The sequence below is a fragment of the Python bivittatus genome, unplaced genomic scaffold (genome assembly GCF_059951505.1).
Source record: "Python bivittatus isolate LINGU-HERP-01145 unplaced genomic scaffold, Pbiv_v1 ctg000560_np1212, whole genome shotgun sequence".
Taxonomy (NCBI): Eukaryota; Metazoa; Chordata; class Lepidosauria; order Squamata; family Pythonidae; genus Python; species Python bivittatus.
In genome coordinates this window covers 2,354,804-2,365,100 of record NW_028277083.1, presented here as the reverse complement: position 1 = coordinate 2,365,100, position 10,297 = coordinate 2,354,804, and the positions used below count along the sequence as shown (strand labels likewise).

The following is a 10,297-nucleotide window of genomic DNA, read 5'->3' as shown; positions in this document are numbered from 1 at the left end:
TTGTCCTGTGTGACAGGGGTCTACTGACTTAATTGCCTTTGTTAATTTTTTTTTTTAATTGCTGAAATGCAGAAGAGATGTTCCTGTCTCTTCCTCACCCTCGGTGGCCTGGAAGGCAGCCATCAAGTCAGCTTTACAATCCATGGATGACCCCTAAGTCCTAAACCCATTACGTGGCCTGGAAGGCATTTCCTTCCCAAGATCCAGTTACATGCTTTCTCCATAAATCCAGGCTTGATAAACTGCCTCTCGGGTCTCTCCTCCCAGTTGTGCAGGTAACCCCCTGAGGGTGAACTGCAACCAAGTCTCTTAGTTAACAAGCTTATTTTGCCCCCTATTTCTTCTCACCAATATTCCTATTGGGTTTACAATGGTAAAACCCTACTTTGCTGAACAAGCTGCAGTTGTCCTGGGGCTTATTCAGTAAACTATGATTTATAAGTCCTAGTGACTGGGTTTAGTCTTACACTAAAACAGGAGGTAGCTTGCTTGTTTGTGATGGGCTGTTGCATCGGCCACTCCCATCTGCTATCGAGAGGGTTATCGATTCAAAACCTGGCTGATTCTCCAAGACCAGAGACTTGGCTTTTCCTTCACAAGACCACGGCATCTCTTCATCCAGAACTCATGAAAAGCTGCTGGTTTTGGAAAGATGCAACTCTGCCATTTTTTATGGAGAGATTTTTTTCTTTTTCCATTCTTGCCACACACCAGTAAGCAAAAGGAGGTGACTGGATGAGTCAGTATTTTGGAAGAACCTGCAAGATATAGCCGAAGCCGACCATTGCCTTAACTCAGTGGTGCAAGCAACAGAGTTTATAAGGGAGCATCCTGAACCCCTTGCTTAACAGGGAGATGCGTGTGGAGGAGGAGAAAAGGGTGAAATTTTCCCCAGAGAGAAAAATGGGGATTAAAAAATGGGTAGCCCAGCCCGCTTTGGTTTCTTGCTCCACCCACCACTTTTTGGTAAATTCAAAGATAAGCATTATGGCTAGGCCAAGGGTGATCAATATTTTGGTGCCCGGGGCTGTAGTTCCTGGTAATTTTAAGAGTGGGGGAGGTGAAAGCTGCAGTTGGTGATGATCAAGGATGGTCATAGATGTGGAAGGGTTGGGGTTTGAAAGAAAGGCACTTCCAAGTTTTGAAGGAAGTACGTGGACGCTTTATTAAACTGGGTTAAACCTGTTCAGCATTTAATCTCCTGATCTTGTGTTTTCTACTTCAAAATGGGGAGGAACGGCGCAATCTGTTATCAGCAACTGCAGTTCCAGCTGGCCTCCAGGCCCGTCAAAAAGTCTCTGCCTTCACTTCCTGTACCAGATCTAGGAAGGAACCACCCACCATCCCAAGACTTCATCCAAGAAATGCTGAACGTTCACCGTGCCAAGGGAGAGCATTCCCACCGACAGCCAGTTGTGGTGGCCTTCAAGTCATTCCGTTGGTCTTAAAGTGGCCAAAGGCCATGGAGGCATCTGGGCTAGCTTCAGGTGCCTCCGTGGAGTAGCCCCCAATGGGAATGTGGCCCCCAGAAGAAAAACAAGTGGACCACCCCTGTTTTACTTTTTAGGTGGCCCTTTTAATAAAGATTCACCCCTCATCAGGTGCAGAGTTTCATGGTGGCAGGAAGTGTGGCTTGTCACAGCATCTGGCGTTCAAACCCAGGCGGTCTTCGAGTCCACAGGTCCTGTTTCCCTACTGCAGCATACTTTCCAAGGTGAAACTGGGGAGGAGGAAGAATGGTGTCTATCCATTCCTGCTTTGTGCCATTACTTTTCCCCACCTCGTTTGTCAAGCATCGTCCCTTCGCCAACTTTGTCACTGGGTAAACAGTTTGCTCGGTGGTTCGATGTTGTTTAAAGTCCAGATAATGAAAGCAAGAAGAAAGAGAGAGAAGCTGATCTGTGAACCAGGCGGAAGCTGCACAGCTTGTCGGAGGTATGGAAGGAACGTCTCTGAACCCCCACCTGCTTGGGGACCTCAATGCGTATTGATCTCTTGGCCACGTGACCAGGCCCCTTGGTGGCTCAGGCAGAGCTGGTATCTGAATTGCTCAGCGCTTTAACCACAATTAAGGAGCTAATGGGGGTTGGCAGCTCCTTTCAAACACAGTTTGGTAACAAAAATCCACATGCCGGAATTACACAAATTGATACTGTCGATAGAATGGATTTGACCCAAACAAAAACCCGTTTGCTTGTGTTCTGTATTAGGTGAGGGCTAATTCCATTCAGGAGCCAGAGGAGAAAGGAGGAGAAGTGGGGAAGCACAAGGAAGACACCTGGCCTATTCAGGGTTTCTTGGCAAGGCTCCAGAAGACTGTTTACGCAGGAGGAAGACAGAGGGGAAAGTCTTGGGGGGAAAAAAGTGATAGAGGAGGCCTCTGAATTCCAAGAAATAAGTTGCTCAATTCTAGTTGGGGTTCTTTCAGGAGAGGTGAAGATGACAATGGTGCCCTCTCTCCTTCTGGGTTGGCAAATGAATTTTTTGATACTACATGGCAATGGGTTATCATCTTCCACTGTACCAGCAGTGGAAGATGATTATTTATTTATTATTTTGAGATGTTGGGCGAGTCATCTCGCAGTGCAGTCTGTATGTTAGACAGTGCAACACTTTGTGGGTATCTCCAGAAGGTAGGGCTGGACTTTTTGGTAACTCTGTTGGGATGCTGGTCAGAGATGTGTCTCAGATAGCGTCATTCTATTTTCCCTTGGCGTTTTGATTCGACAACATCGAATTTTTCTTTCGGCAGAGAAGAGAAACGGGGTGAAATCTCCTGGGTACCGGGTGGTTTCTTGCACCCATTTGGTGATCAAGAGATGCATGCATGTGTCTGGGTGTGTGGGTGCATGTTCTGGCTTTTTCTGCAAATGGTTCAGCCAAATTTGATGAAGAATTCTAGAAGAGACCACTAGTGTCTGATTCAACTCTTAGCAGGAGAGTATACAAAGATAATTGGAGCGAACACATTCCTTTTTTTGGTCTTCCTTTATCATTCGAAACAGCAAGGTATAAGTTAGGACATTTAAAAAAAAATCTTCTAAAATACATGTGGCAAAGAAGAAATGGGATCTGAAGAATATGAAGGGGCATCATGGCAAAAACCTGCTCCCAGGAACTGCTGAACCTTTTTCTTGCTAAATCCATGCAGACTTAGCAACAGGTTACAGTTGTGTTTCTCAAGCTCAGCAACCTGAAGATGAGTGGGCTTCAACTCCCAGAATTCCCCAGCCAGCATGGCTGGCTGGGGAATTCTGGGAGTTGAAGTCCACACATCTTCAAGTTGCCAGGGTTGAGAAACACTGGGTTAGAGAGACCAAGCCTGGTTCTCAGCACAGCACCAGTGGTCCAGCTCTGCTGCTTCAGATTTCCTTCCTTTTCCCCTACCCTTGTGGTTCTACTTTCACACAGGCTCCTGAGATGGCTTGCCCTGAAGGAGCTCACCCAGTGGAACTCAAGGGTGGGAACCTTTCCGAGGTCTGTGTGAAAGGAGCAAGGTCAGTCCATTAAAGGCAATTGGGGATGGAAGGTTCTGCCTGGAGTAAGCAGGGAGGAAAGTAAAGGGAGAGAGAGAAAAAAAACTCTCTGATTGATCATTAGGTGCTGTCAAAGTCTCAGCCGAGTGGAAAACGTGGAGGCTGGTGTGAGCAAGTAATCCATGAAAAATCACCTTTTCCTCTTCCTGTTCATGGCAGGGCAGCGTGTCCAGATCAAAGCCACTTGTCGCCGCTCAAGCTAAGTTGGGCAATTTATGAGGTGTTGGGACACTGTCCCATTAACGGGCCATGGAAATTCATTCTAGGGGTGCAGAAGGTGTCGGTTTTCCTCCAAGCTCTTTTTCTATCTTTGCTTAATTGCTCTTCCTGGCAATATATCTCTTTCATTCCACGGCCATTAATGGGCAGTGTCCCACCTCCCCATGGATAGAGTTCCAGGATTCCTTCCACAGGATGAGCGTTGTTGTCCAAGAGAGTCAGGGAAGAAGCAAACAAGGTGGAAGAAAATAGTTGTATAGTCCCACATCCGTTTCACATGATGGTCCACCAGAGGGCCCTGAGAAATGCACAAGGAGTACAGGAGTGATATATTCACCAACAGGTCTCCAAGTGGGACATCTTCACCATAACTTCTGATGGCCAATTCCATGAACAAATTATGAAAATGCCCCTTTCTGCTTCTCTGGCTTTTTCTATCAATGCCATTCTTTGACCCTGAGTTTGAGCTTTAGAAGGTCCAAGCTGGACAACATGTAAAGCAGATGAAAGGTCAGATGTTCTAATTATAATACAAAATAATTGGATGTTATTTTCAGCCAGGTTAAAAAAAGATGTCTAATTAATGTTTTAAACAAGGATATGTATGTGTGTGTGTGGGGGGGGTGAGTTTGCCTCCCCTCTGCTTCACTGTCAGATTACAGCAGGGGGCAGCATCTAGCCAACCTTGGCTGAGCTGGAAAAAGCTAAGCTGGGTTGGTCCTCATTAGTACTTACATGAGAGGCAACTAGGAATTCCTTGGGTTGTAGGTTACACTGGAAAGCTAAAGAGTGAGAGAATGGTCAATAGCAAACCAATTCCATATTATTGCTAACTCCTCCCCGCACCCAAAAAAACCCAACAACTATATGGAGGTGTCCACATAGTCACCAGAAATGAAGCTCAACTCAAGGAGGTTTTCATCTTGTCCCTTGACTGTGACACTTTGGAGCTGTGCCCAAGAATTTGGTCTTAGAACCACTATGGCGTGAACAGGTTTTTTGCTTCTGCTGCAACAACAGTTGCCCTCCCCACGCATGGAAAGCAATGGGTTTTCTTCCTTTCTCCTTCCATTTTAGTCAAATGTTTCCAAATTCACCTTTCCCTTTCCAATAGGATGGAAGGAACATGAAACCAAAACCAGTTGAATGGGCAAAGAAGCTGAAGATACAGATTTCCCTATCCAGTTAAAAATCTGAACCTCAGGAGACTCATCTCAGTAAGGTTTGTGGGATGCAATTAGGGTTATCATCCTCTTCTCTTCTCTTCTCTTCTCTTCTCTTCTCTTCTCTTCTCTTCTCTTCTCTTCTCTTCTCTTCTCTTCTCTTCTCTTCTCTTCTCTTCTCTTCTCTTTCATAGGTATCTGCTAGTCAAGTCCATATGACTTTTCTTCAGGACCGACTGCAGTTGTACCAGGCATTTGGTTCGATATCCTTTTGTTCTGTTTTTGTCTTAACACAATTTTCCAAACTTCACCCCCTTCTTCATCCATGGGAGGGGAAGACATTTAAATTACAACAATCTGAGAAAGTGAAATGTGCTAGAAGCGATCTCATTTCCTTGGCACAGAAAAAGAGTTTCCACATGCCTTCTTTAGTACGATGGAGGGCAGCCAAGGGCTATCATCCTCATCCTCCCCATCCTCATCTTCCTCATTTCTTCCTTCTAATTAATTTAATCCAAATTAAATTAAACACACACCAGCCCTATAGATGGTTTAAGAGAGCTTTCAAAACAAAGGGGAAAAAATTCTCCATCCACCCCCACCCCCAAAGGGAAAAAACTAGAAATTCTCCCGGAGGTTCTGGGAAAAGGCAGCCATGGAGGGAGAGACCCTACTGTGCTTTGAATATGTGATAGAATTACCAGATGAGTCCTTGGGAGGGGCGCTCAGTTGTGGGGGCAATTGTTGACTTTCAAAGCTGTTAAAAGCGTGTGAATAAAGCTGGGTCTAGTCACTTTGGCCTCTGCGCTCACTTGTCCGTGTTCGGATACTTCCGCTTTTCACCTGCAAGCTAATGATTTAATTTATTGGGGTTATGGGGTTGTGTGATATATATAGATATGCGCACACAGTTGAGAAAGTGCCCAAGGCGAGACCGAAGATTCACAGAAATATAATGAGCCTTTGAAATCCATCACAAATTAAGTGCAAAATCACACTTAAAAAAGAAACCACAAAAAAACCAACAACTTGTAACTTGTTCTAAGCAGATGGCAGCCGTACAAATGATCAACATTTGAGAGTGTTCCTTTTTTTTGTTTTTTCTCCAGGACTGAAAAGACTGCACATTTTTTTAATGGGAGAGCAATCCAGCGAGCCTCCGGTGGACCAGATAAGCGCAATGTTGTTGAACTCAAGTCCATGCTTGGTCCTTGGACTCGAGGGTTTTTTCTTGAATAAAGCAACAGGTGGGGCCAGAACAAAACTTCCTGTATACTTTCCATTTTTCTATCATCGAGCACACCATAACTGGCTGTTGACTTTTAGAAAGAAACAGGGGGGCTCACTTCGAGCTTGGAGAAGATCCAGAAGCTTGCCCAATTCTACTAGATGTTGATGATGAAGTCCAAATGCTTCTTCTTCTTAAGGAGCACCACAGCAGCATTGTTGAAACGTAAGACAAGGGTTTAAATAGGGTAGCTCCAAGAGTTATAGAAGTAAAAAAAAAAAGGGGGTGTTCAGGAAGGGGGGCAACCTTAAATCTAGGGACAGAAATTAACTCAACAAGGACCGGGCACCTTCGCTGGGTTTGGAGTGCTAAGTCAGAAGAAGGGAAGGAAAAATACAAAACCAAGGAGGAAGAATGGAAAGTTCTGGAAGTAGGTGGGGCAAGTGGTCCAGATCGGTGCGCCAGAGCACACCAAAACATTTTGTTGCAGTGCTCCTTTTAGAGCACCACCCATGTGCTGTCTAAAATACAAAAGGACCAGCTTCCTGTGTCCAAGAAATTGATAATATAAATTTATGACCAACGAAGGAAAGGAATGAAAATGAACTCTGCTTATGAAATGCTAATCAGGAAAGGGGTAAGTTAAGGACAAGATTATTCCTTTATTTTCTCCTTTCCTTCCTCCTTTGGTGAGCCTTTTTCTCTCTGATATCTTAGGGAATTTTTTTAAAAACCCTCATCTAGTATTCATTTACAATATAAGTTCGGGTGTTTCAGGTTCAGCCAAGGATTGTTTCTATTCACTGATTTTTTAAAAAAAGAAGGGAAGAAAGAAAGAAAGAAAGAAAGAAAGAAAGAAAGAAAGAAAGAAAGAAAGAAAGAAAGAAAGAAATTACTTTATTGCCATGGCCAATGGCTAAAAGAAACAAAATTTGATCTGATCTGAAAAGGAAAACCGGTCTGTGTTCCCGATTGAGCTGGAACTCGGATGGGGCCGTGTGAGATTCAGAGAAGTGACTGCATTTGGTGTTTGCAGGGCTAACAACTATTGGGGTCTGCTTGGAGGGTGTCTGCTAGACCCATAGCTGGAACATCCACACCACTAAACTTGAAAAGGATTCAAACGTTAAACAATATCATGCATTGTTTGGCTTCCAGCAAAGAATATGCTTTTCTTTTCTAAAAAAAAGAAGAAAGAAAATCCATAAATATCACTCATTGGGATGTCCTGGGACCCAGGAAAGGAATTCATTATATGATTGGTTCATTTTTCTTTCTCTTCCTGCACCTTAGCCAAATATATAATAGGAAATCATCTGTGGTTTTTCCTGCTTCAAGCAATGTCTGTGGGGCTGCAATAGCTGTTCCATCATTCTGTGCTTATAAAACTGAAGATTGATCCCTGGTTTTAAGGGAACGAGGGTGGGAAGAAAAGGTACCTCAGATAACGACAGATTGGGTAGTTTCACTCCAGTGGCCTGTGAGACTCCAGAACCCATTTTAAAGAGAAGAATTGTCCAAGACGCTGCGAAGTTGCTGCCAGTCAGTGTCGAGCTCAATCAGAGCTGGTCAACGGACAATTCTCCTAACCACCATCACTACAGCTGAGCAGCAGGATTGCCAAAAAAGCAAACCGTAATGGTGTTTTCTGCTGTGTCTCTGATGGGAAGCATGTTAAGCATGTAGAATAGAGCCTATCATTGAAAAGAAGCCCAACCGTACTCCTCAGATAGAAATTTGACTCTACCAGGTAGGCCAGATTTGGGCTGCAAAAATCTGGATGACTATTAAAGTAGCAACCAACAGTCAGCCAGGTTTTTGAAGCCTAGATCAACCAATTTACATCATGGCCCTTTCCATTGCAGGCCTCAGGTCCCCTGAAAGATGTTTCATGTGTCCCCTTGGCCCAAAATGTATGACCAGTATTAAGCTAGGGGAAATTCTCCTAGTATCCCTAAACTGGGAGAAGACAGTTTCCTTTTATCCTCCTAGTCTGTCTCCAGGTGTCGTATTAACCCAGATCCACCTTCAAAAGGTTAGATGTTCTTGCCTTGTTCCTTCAAAGAAAAATTAAACTTGGAAATAGTGATGTCCAGCTGAAGAAAACTAAGGCTGATGTCCAGCTGAAATGGCTCCATTAAGTGTCAACTCTCCCACTTTATTACCTCTTTGGAAGTTTCCATATTTTATCATGGTGTCTTCTAGATACTTTCGGCTTCACTTCCCTCCACCAGTTACACTAAAAGTCACCCAAGATGCTCATGCTTAAACATTTTGGGGGTTCAGGCAACACCTTGAACCATAAGCTGACCAAACGTTTGGATAGCTTGCTAAGCCACAGAAATGATGTAACTGAGATTTATACTAACCAAGCTAGCATGTTGTACAAATGGAGACCCTCTGTCTTTTCACTGAGCTGGTTGAGTGTCTTCTGTGAACCCAGCCTGAGTGTGTGAAAGAAAAACTGCTTGTTTGCTCACTACTTAAGGGCACATCTTGATGGGGAACGGGAAACCCTGAACCTCTGTCCATAATGCTGGGCAGCCTGACCTGACCAACATTAACCAGACTCAGTAACATGTTGCATTGACCCTTCAGTGGGACTTCTGGGGAGTAGAGAAATGTTCTCTCCCACCACTAGCCCAGAAGACTAATTCTAAGAAGCCCATCCTTTCTTCGAATTGTGCAAGACATGGTGTGAAATCTCCCAGATCCAGGTTTGGATTGCAGGGAGTTGCCAAGGCCCATCTTTGGGGAAGGAAAGGAGACTCCTTTTGCTTCAGTCTCCCCCCACCCCTTCCTTAATAACTCTGCTAGTTCACCTACCCTTCCGGAGTAAGCAGAAAGGGAAGGGGGAGAAACAAGAATCTCTGAATAATCTCTCCTCTCCTCTGGAAGATGCATCGGACTCTAGCAATGGGGAGGGGTCAGCCCATCCCAAACAGCGAAGGGGAAGCACCAGCGTCCCCCCACCCCCCAACATCCTGAACCGAGAACCGCCACTGCTCCTCCTCAGTCTACGCAGTGCTGTCTCGTGTTCCTTCCACTCCACTTGTGCTGACTGATTTAGGAGTTTTCCTTCTGCATCCGAGTCTGGGCCCTTCCAGGTTCCCTATTTCCAGCTCAGTTGCAGCAGACAAAGAGAGACCAAGTTGTCAAGGTGGGGGGGAAACCCCAAACCTTGGCAGTTTTACTGAGAGTTCCAAGGAAACAGATCGGATGAAAGGCTTTGCTTCTCACCAGCCTTTTACGAGCAGTCCTGGGGTTGCTCTGCAGACAGTCACAAGCACACGCCTGACTGTTCTTCTGGGGCTTAGCTTGATGGACTCGGAGCCTCTTGTAGTTCTGCTAGCCAAGATTGGGCTTTGTTAATGCAATTATAAGCCGATCTCTTGGAGGGTCTCCTCCCACTCCCCAAAAGGAGGCATTAAGGAGAAGGTGATGGTCACCATCTCTAAAGCTCAGTGTTTTGTTGAGGGACAGCAAGAGAGAGAGCGGTAAGAAAGTGGATTTAGCAGGCGGATTTAATTAAATTGCAATTTAATTACCTACCAGCATCCATGTTTAATAAAACTCAGGAGGATTTTAATTTCTTTTCTTTTCTTTTTTTCCCCTGTTAAACAAAAAATAATGAGAGAGGCCTCACAACGTTGGGGATAATGATGTGGAGTCCAAACGTGAGAAAGCAAGGGGCTGTTTTTGACCTTGGTCAGCCACCACGATGCTGCTGATGTGGCAGGTGGCTTTTTAAAACTTCTGGGCCTTGCCTTGTTGACTTGCTGGATTTATATTCCACCTTTCCATCCAATATAACATGTCCTGAAAGAGGAATTGTCCCAACCGCAATCCAAAGAAAACAGCATTGTTGCAGCGTGAGGTTCTCCTGTTCATCTAGGCCAATCTATCCCACATTCTGCTTTACTAGGAGCACATTATGGGGTAAATGTTCCTCGTGCCCCCTCCATCTTCAAATTCTCCCCTCCTTTCTCTCTCCCTCTCTGTGCCTTTGCTGAGATCATGTTTCCCAAGATGCCGTGTGAAAATACACCTTCTTTTAATGAACTGTTTACTACTCTTGTCATCAACTGCTCCCTAATTGATGTGGTGGCATGATTGTATCCTAGGAGGCATGTAAGGGAGCCCCAAGTGAA

At 44.8% G+C, this 10,297-nt stretch overlaps 1 long non-coding RNA gene across 1 annotated transcript; it reads left to right on the top strand.

Annotated features, from left to right (window-relative positions):
* Positions 1–1,871: 1,871 nt before the first annotated feature.
* Positions 1,872–6,164, top strand: LOC112540928 (uncharacterized). Its single transcript, XR_003084963.2, has 3 exons — positions 1,872–1,935; positions 4,870–4,977; positions 6,028–6,164. It is a non-coding gene; the product is annotated as an uncharacterized LOC112540928 (long non-coding RNA).
* The last annotated feature ends 4,133 nt before the right edge of the window (positions 6,165–10,297 follow it).